The sequence below is a fragment of the Aythya fuligula genome, chromosome Z (genome assembly GCF_009819795.1).
Source record: "Aythya fuligula isolate bAytFul2 chromosome Z, bAytFul2.pri, whole genome shotgun sequence".
NCBI lineage: Eukaryota > Metazoa > Chordata > Aves > Anseriformes > Anatidae > Aythya > Aythya fuligula.
Genome location: NC_045593.1, coordinates 51729872 through 51738701, shown reverse-complemented (window position 1 = coordinate 51738701; position 8830 = coordinate 51729872).

The following is an 8830-nucleotide window of genomic DNA, read 5'->3' as shown; positions in this document are numbered from 1 at the left end:
TTCTGATAAAGCTTTTGGGATTTGTTTTGTGATAGAACTGAGCTAAAGTTGAATGATTGCTGAATATTTAGAATTGATAAGCTTTGAAGCTGGAAAAACTTCTCTGTGAATGGAATAGTGGCACTTGACTTGTAAAGATTTCTTTTAAAATAATGGGTAATATAGCTTGACACGTGGAAAATGAATCATTTAGAGCTTTATTCAGACTGCATTTTATGCAGTTATCTTCTTAATCTGGAAGTATTTTTGAAAGCATGGATAGAATCATTGTAGTCATTGGAGCTTTTTTTCTATCATTAGTTCTGTGGCAAACTTGACTTTTTTTTTAACATATCTTCCATGTTAGATCCATTTCCTATTCTGGTGAACTACATAATGGCATTTCAAATCTGTGGCAGTACAAGGTGATGAAGGCGGACAAGGGTTATATGGATGGAGATTGTAGTGCAGTGTGGAGTGATACTGCTTATTTTGACAGTAAAGGTGGCTTAAACAATTTCATTAAGCCTCAAAGTAAAAGTTGATTTAATTCCCTATTCACATGTAAGTGTTCTTACATAGTATAAACATCTTCATAGATTTTCAGTATCATTTTTCATATCCTGTAATATTCTGAATACTTCAAAATTTGATTTGTAGGAACAGTGGCTTTCTCTTCATTAGTCTTGGGTATCTCCAGGCATTGCCCCTATAAACACTTAAGTTGTGGGAAACTTTATTCTAATCCTTGGATGTTATTTTCAAAACTAATAGTAAAGTCTAGCAGCAGTCGATGCCAATAAAGACTTAGCTGGGTCAGTTAAATAGGTTTGTTACTGCTCTTCACCACAGATTATTTTGCATGTAGCCATTGGTTGCTATCTTATTTCATGCTAGGAACCTGCCAGTATAAGTGTTTTTGGCTCTAGCTTTTTATAGTCTGTCTTTTATCACCACAGAATATTGAACAGTGCTGTAACTCTTACCTGGGCATGCTACTTGACGCTTTTGTATAAAGAGCTTTTAGACGAGTCTTTACAATATTCAGGTAAATCAGCACTCTTGTGATAGATGGCAGTGGGAGAAATGCTGGTTTTTTAGAAAGATGGTTTTACTTTCAGAAGTACTTTACTTAGTACATTACCTGGCATAAAGAATGTTAGGAAATGTAAATTTCTTTCTGCTGTGTATTGTTAACTTTTAGAATGAAACATTCTGCCACCAGATGGAGATGTTGTTATTGAAATACATACTCTTTTTTTTTTTTTTTTTTTTTTTTTTTTTTTTTTTTTTTGGGGGGGGGGGGGGGGAGTGGGTGGGGCACAACAAAATTTCCTGCACTATTCTGCAAAGTACCATGTTAACTTTAGAAGGTTTCTGCTTTACTGGACAGAGCAAGTTCTCCCACCTCCTCCCTACCTTTCCCACTCTGAAGTTGGGTGGACCTTTAATTAGTGTATTGAAAAAACAACCACAAGCTTGAAAGAGGTATTGCACATGTCATAAATGTAAATATGATTTTATGTCAATACTAATTCCCATCCGCCCCACTAACATGAAACAAGAGTTTTCATGTTAGTCTGGAACTGGGTTAAAATACACTACCTGGACTATTGTCGTTACTGCCATAATTACACCAGCCCAGGTGAGAGAAGGCAGACTGACAGATTTGGTAAATGTAGCATAACGCGGAAAAATGAGCTTATTAGCTCTATTATTTTATCACATATTTATTTGTGATAGCTTTATTAGCTGTTGTCTAAACTGTATTTGTGTTCTTTGTGCTTCCTGCTCTACTCTGCGCTGGTGCAGCCTCACCTCAAGCACTGTGTACAGTTTTGGGCACCTCAGTACAAAACGGATGTAAAACTGTTGGAGAGTGTCCAGAGGAGAGCTACTAAGATGGTGAAGGGCCTAGGGTGGAAGATGCATGAGGAGCGGCTGAGGGCACTGGGCCTGTTCAGCCTGGAGAAGAGGAGGCTGAGGGGGGACCTCATCACGGTCTACAGCTTCCTTGCGAGGGGGAGTGGAGGGGAAGGCGCTGACCTTTTAGTGACCAGTGATAGGACCCGAGGGAGTGGTGTCAAGCTGTGACAGGGGAGGTTCAGGCTGGACATCAGGAAGAGGTTCTTCACCGAGGGGGTGGTCATACACTGGAACAGGCTCCCCAGGGACACAGTCACTGCACCAAACCTGTTGGAGTTTAAGAAGTGTTTGGACTGTGCATTTCGTCATATGGTCTGAATTTTTGGGTAGACCTGTGTGGTGCCAGGAGTTGGACTTGATGATCCTTGTTGAGTCCCTTGCAACTTGAGATATTCTATGATTCTCTGGCTCATAAGCTAGTTTATGACCTTTAGAAAGTAAGCAAACAATGTCCTAGTTAGCTCTACAGACATTTTCGTTACTACTTTTATAGCAGTACTTAAAGAATATTTTTATGCACATTGTTTCTTCTAGAGTTGACAGCAGATACAAATTACCAAGATGTGATACGGATCAGTTATAGTTTACCGAGATGCATATTGTGTCCTCCTGGCACATAAAAGCTGCTAGGGATTTGCTGCATGCAACTAGAAAAACTTTGCTAGAAATCTGTCTGCTAAAATGGATTAATTCCTGTAAAAAACAGAAAAAGAAGATTTTAAGAAACAAGTAGTTTAATTTTTACAGCACTAGTGTTGTATGATTGTGGTTTTACCCATCTGGGCAGCTGAGCTCCACCACAACTGCTCTTTCACTCCCACTTCTCGAAGGGGAAAGGGGAGGAAATATGATTGAAAGGTCTCAAGGGTTGAGATAAGGACAGGGAGATCACTCAATTGTTATGGTCATGGGCAGAACAGTCTCAGTGTAGGGAGATTAATGAAATTTATTATCTATTACTGGTAAGCTAGAGAACAGAGAAACTCAAAGCAAACTACAAACATCTCCCCTCCATCCACCCTTTCCCACTTCTTTCCACCAAACAGCAAAAGAGAACAGGGAATGGGAGTTGTGGTCAATCCCTGATGCTTCGTCTCTGCCGCTCCCCCTGCTCCCCGTGGGGTCCCTCCCATGGATGCTGTCCTGCGCGAGCTGAGCCTGCGGGGGCTGCCCACAGGCAGCAGCTCCTCAAGCACTGCTCCCACACGGCTCCGTCCCACGGGGTCCATCCATCCATCCCCCAGGAGCAAACTGCTCCAGCACGGGTCCCCCACGGGTGGGCAGCAGCTCCCCCCAGACCCCCTGCTCCTGCGTGGGCTCCTCTCCATGGGGAAGATTCCTTAAATCTCTTCTCCCAGAGGCCCAACTGATCTCGCTTATTGGCCCATCTCTGGCCAGCAGCAGGTCCCTTTTGGAGCTGTCCGGAGCTGGCTCTGCTCTGCACATGAGGCAGCTGCTGGGCTCTGCTCATAGAGGCCATTCCTGCAGCTCCCTGGCTACCAAAACCTTGCCAGGTAAACCCAACACAGCGATGAACATTTCTGAGGCAAGATGTTCATTCCTGTCATTTGTTTCTATTTCTATAGACGTCTGATTTTCACACTTCTCTTAGCAAAAGCAGTAAAATTTTAGATTGCTTTGTTTGTTTATAGTAGTCAAGTTCATTGCTAAACCCCAGTGTAATGAACTGTAGCTGTATGCTACAACTTGTCTTGTGTTTTATCTGACTTCTTTATCCCTGCTCTATGTGATAGGATGAGGAAATGGTCTCAAGTTGCACCAGGGGCGCTTTAGGTTGGGTACTAGAAACATCTTCATGGAGAGTAAGGTTGATCAAGCATTGGAAAGGTCTACCCAGGGAAGTGGTGAAGCCCCCATCCCTGGAAGGATTTAAGAGACGTAGTAGTGGCACTAAAGGACATGGTTTGGTGATGAGATTCACTACATCAGGAGCGTGGCTAGACTCGACAATCTCTAAGGTCTTTTCCAACCTAGATCATAGAATCATAGAATGGCTTGGGTTGGAAGAGACTTCAAAGACCATCCAGTTCCAACCCCTCCCTGCCATGGGCAGGGATGCCACCCACTAGATCAGGTTGCCCAGAGCCTCATCTAACCTCCTCTTGAACACCTCCAGTGATGGGGCATCCGCAACCTCTCTAGGCAACCTGTGTCAGTGCCTCACCACCCTCTGAGTGAAGAATTTCCTCCTAACCTCTAACCTAAATCTCCCTTTTTTAGTTTAAAACCATACCCTCTTGACCTATTGAGGTTTAGTTTAAAACCATTCCCCCTCATCCTTGATAGTTCTATGGTTCTATAGTCCAACAAAATGTTTGTGCAAACAGGGAGTAAAATACACAAAAATACAGTAAAATACATTTGTCTACCTTTGTAAAAGAGGAAGTTTTAATGCTGTTCTTAACATCTCACAGATAAATTTAACTGTCTTTAACTAGTGTATTGTTTTGATGCTAATTTGAGTGTTTCCAGAGTGAAAAGGGGGTTCTTATGGAAAATCTCCAAGTCTGGAAACAGTGTCTTTAAAATCTATGCAGCACTGTAAGTAGTGTAGGTTCTTCTGCTTGATAAAAATGACTTTGTCTTGAAGAAAAGGCTACAACAACCAACTATAAATAGTTTTTGCCAAAAAGTACTTTTCGTCAAAAAAGGTACGTTGTTGATGGGAAAACTCTTGTCTGAAGTATCACAGAATGGTCTAGGTTGGAAGAGACCTCCAAGATCATCGAGTCCAACCTCTGACCTAACACTAACCAGTCTTCCACTAAACCATATCCCTAAGCTCTACATCTAAATGTCTTTTAAAGACCTCCAGGGATGGTGACTCCACCACTTCCCTGGGCAGCCCATTCCAATGCCTAACAACCCTCCCAGTAAAGAAGTTCTTCCTAATATCCCCTGGTGCAACTTTAGCCCGTTCCCCCTCGTCCTGTCACCAGGCGCGTGGGAGAAGAGACCAACCCCCACCTCGCTACAGCCTCCCTTGAGGTATCTATAGAGAGCGATAAGGTCGCCCCTGAGCCTCCTCTCCTTCAGGCTGAACAAGCCCAGCTCCCTCAGCCGCTCCTCGTAGGACTTGTTCTCCAGGCCCCTCACCAGCTTCGTCGCCCTTCTCTGGACTCGCTCAAGCACCTCCATGTCCTTCTTGTAGCGAGGGTCCCAAAACTGAACACAGTACTCGAGGTGCGGCCTCACCAGAGCTGAGTACAGGGGGACGATCACCTCCCTAGCCCTGCTGGTCACACTGTTCCTGATACAAGCCAGGATGCTGTTGGCCTTCTTGGCCACCTGGGCACACTGCTGGCTCATATTCAGCCAACTATCCACCATCACTCCCAGGTCCTTCTCTGCCTGGCAGCTCTCCAACCATTCCTCTCCCAGCCTATAGCTCTGCTTGGGGTTATTGCGCCCCAGGTGCAGGACCCGGCACTTGGCCTTGTTGAACTTCATGCAGTTGGCCTCAGCCCATCGGTGCAGCCTATCCAGATCCTCCTGCAGAGCTTTCCTACCCTCGAGCAGATCGACACACGCACCTAACTTGGTGTCATCTGCGAACTTACTGAGGGTGCACTCGATGCCCTCGTCCAGATCATCGATGAAGATATTAAAGAGGACCGGCCCCAGCACCGAGCCCTGGGGGACGCCACTAGTGACTGGCCTCCAACTGGACTTGGCTCCATTCACCACGACTCTTTGGGCCCGGCTAGTACTAACTGATGATTTTATAAAGGGAACAGGCTGTATACAATGGATTTCAATGCTTATTTAGGCTTTCCCTTTTTATGACAGATAATATCACTGAAACATTGGGACATTTAATTTGTAATACTCAAGTAGATACATCCCAGGATTACAGCAAAAGTTAGCTACTACTTACCTGTGGTTTCGCTTAGTGTATAGTTACTGTTCTGAGTTCTTTGCTGCTTCTCTCCAGTTTCCTATCATGTGTTTGCATATTGTTCCCTGTAAGATTAACTCTGGAGAAAGAAAACTTAAATTTAGTGGTATCAATAAGGGTACATTCCAGCTTAGACTGATTGTATGGTAGGTTATTTTCATTTAGTTACCAATTAAATATTGGATGTGAGTTTTCAAAGCTAATGTCACTTGCATTTTATGAACAGGAAAGATTATTGGCAATAAAGTCCTGACTTTCTCTTTAAGCCTGAAAACAAACAAAAAAAAATTACATCAGTTTTCTGTGCAACTGCAGCATCTTTTTTTTTTCCCAGAAGGTGGTGTGTTTTGCTCTTTGTAATGGGGTTTTGTAGGGAGTGTATCAACACTGACTACGTATACTTAAATTCTGCTGTGAAACTATTTTGTACACTTAGGATACAGTTGAGGGAAAAGTTGTAATCAGTTCTATAACCTTGTGACATCAAAGGGAGGGAAAAAAGGTCTGTAGCATTGCCACTGTCAGGTGTAAGAGGCAGTCAGTAAAAATTTGATAAGAACCAAAAGCAGTCACAAGTGCTAACAGACTTGGCAGCTGTTGGGATGTAGCCCTTGATCTTGAAAAAGCTAATTCTCCTACTGCTACATGTGGGAAAGAAGTAGTATATATACATAGTGAGAGAATAACAATAATGAATTGGCATGCAGTGTAGCGTCATCATCAATTATGGTGCACACTACACTACATATCTATAATGTAGACTTTGTTTTACAGGTCTACTAGGTATTTATGAAAGTGGGGGTCTCTGTTGTGTATATTGGTTTGTCTAAGAGCTTTAGAATTACTTTGAATGCCCCAAATCACCATTAGGCAGTAAATAGGCATGACTTAATTCTTATGTTTGTCATAGAATGGCTTGGGTTGGAGGGGACCTTAAAGATAAAGATCAGCTCATTCCATATCCCCTGCCATGGGCAGGGATGCCACTCTGGCTGGCAGGGCCTTGTCCAGCACCTCCAGGGATGGGGCATCCACAGCTTCTATGGGCAACCTGTTCCACAGCCTCACTACCCTTACAGTGAAGAATTTCCTCCTAACATCTAATCTGCACCTTCCCTCTTTTAGTTTAAAACCATTCCCCCTTGTCCTGTCATTGTCTACCTGAGCAAAAAGTAATTCTGCTTCTTTTTTATGCCCCCTTTAAGGGCTGAAAAGCTGCAGTGAGGTCTCCCATGAGACTTCTCTTCTTTAGTATGAACATCCCCAGCTCTTTCAGCCTCTCTTCACGGGAGAGGTGCTCCAGTCCTCTAATCAACTTTGTGGCCCTCCTCTGGACCCAGTCTAACAGCTCTTATAATGTTATTATTATTTCTTTTAATGGTCTTTTATTAATTTTTCCTCAATAAAATGTCTGGGAGGCCATTGCTAGTTGCTTCGCCAGTTAGTTCTGCTGTACTTGCTGGTGTGGCACAGAAACTAGAGCAGCAATTTAAATACATTGCTAAACTGGACTTAACTTTCTGTTTGTCTGCTTCAGGTTGCCACCTTCTGCCTAAATGACATGTCTTGAAACCAGAAATGGAACTTGAACTAACACAGACCAGCTGGCTGAAGTCATTATGTTGTTCTGTGTGCAGATGATCTGCAGCTTGACTTGAACGATCATTTTCCTTGTTACTTTGGGAATTCGGTATCATCTCAATTTTTTGTTTTATAAAATAAGAATACCTCTGACTTCACATTTCTTTCATGGGGCAGCTTTTTGGGGTATTGCCCAAAGAAGCAGAAGCAGCAACTTAATTTTAAAGAAATCTTACATACAGAAAATGTGTACGCATTAAAATCTTGGTTGTCCTAGTGTGGCAGTGTTGTGATCCAGCTAGGCTTCCTTTATTTCTCTGCCTGTGGCCAGCAGGTTTCTTTTTAACCTGAAACACTCTGCTTATGTGAGTTTTCAGTCTTCTGTCCAGAGTTACTCTGAAAAGATGGTAACAGAGCAGTAAACACATTAGGCAATCACAGTTTGATACATGTTTCCTCAGAATTTTGTGAATTTTTCCCTGTTTTATACTGGAAGAGAAGCAGGTGTCTGATACCAAACATATGAACGACTCTAGACCTTACCATCACACTAATGATTACAGACCTGTAGGTTCATGACTTCTTTAGACATAAGTTGATTTTTTCTTGCTGTGAAACTGCAGTTTTATCTCTGAATAAAACTGTCATTACAGTATTACGTAGATGGTTGATTCCTTTACCCCTATGAAAGTTGCAAATATTGCTAAATAGCTTCTTTATACTATTATTTGGACAATTCTAGGTTCAGTCATGTTAACAGATTTGTACTGGTGTACAAAGCCTTCCCTCCTCTAGAAGAGAGCATTAAATAAATTCTGTGGGTGAATACCCATATTCCCTTGATCTGTCCAGATTATGTAAATCATTATCCTTTTTGATGTCTGTTCCTTTTATTATTAGTTGCTGCAGAGTTTGGAAAATAATGCACATGGTGGCATTACCATCTACAGATACTTCTAAACCAAACACACAAAAACACATTCAAATAAGTTATGTATCACTTGCTAATTCTAGTAGAATTTGTTAATGACATAGTTTTGTAAAAATAAATAAATAATATATATATATATATCTCCACATAAATATTATGTCTCATTTAAGAGTAAAGAATTCTTGAATGATTTGGGAAAAAGCCAATGGGGAAATAGATAATGCCATCCAGGAATCAAGTCTAGTATTTAGATTGCAAATTCAGTTCAGTCACCACTGTACATTGTGTTCTACATTTTTTAAAAAAAGCCCTAGTCTCAATGCTACAAAGAGAGGTCAGGGTTTACATACACTGCTAAATCTACCTGTCAAGCTGAAAATTCTGCAGCTTTAAAGGAATGTTAATAATTATGCAAGACAACTTCCTGCTCCCTAAAATATGTCTAATGATCTCATTCATTATGTATGCAGGGTTTGCCTTACAAAATAAATTTA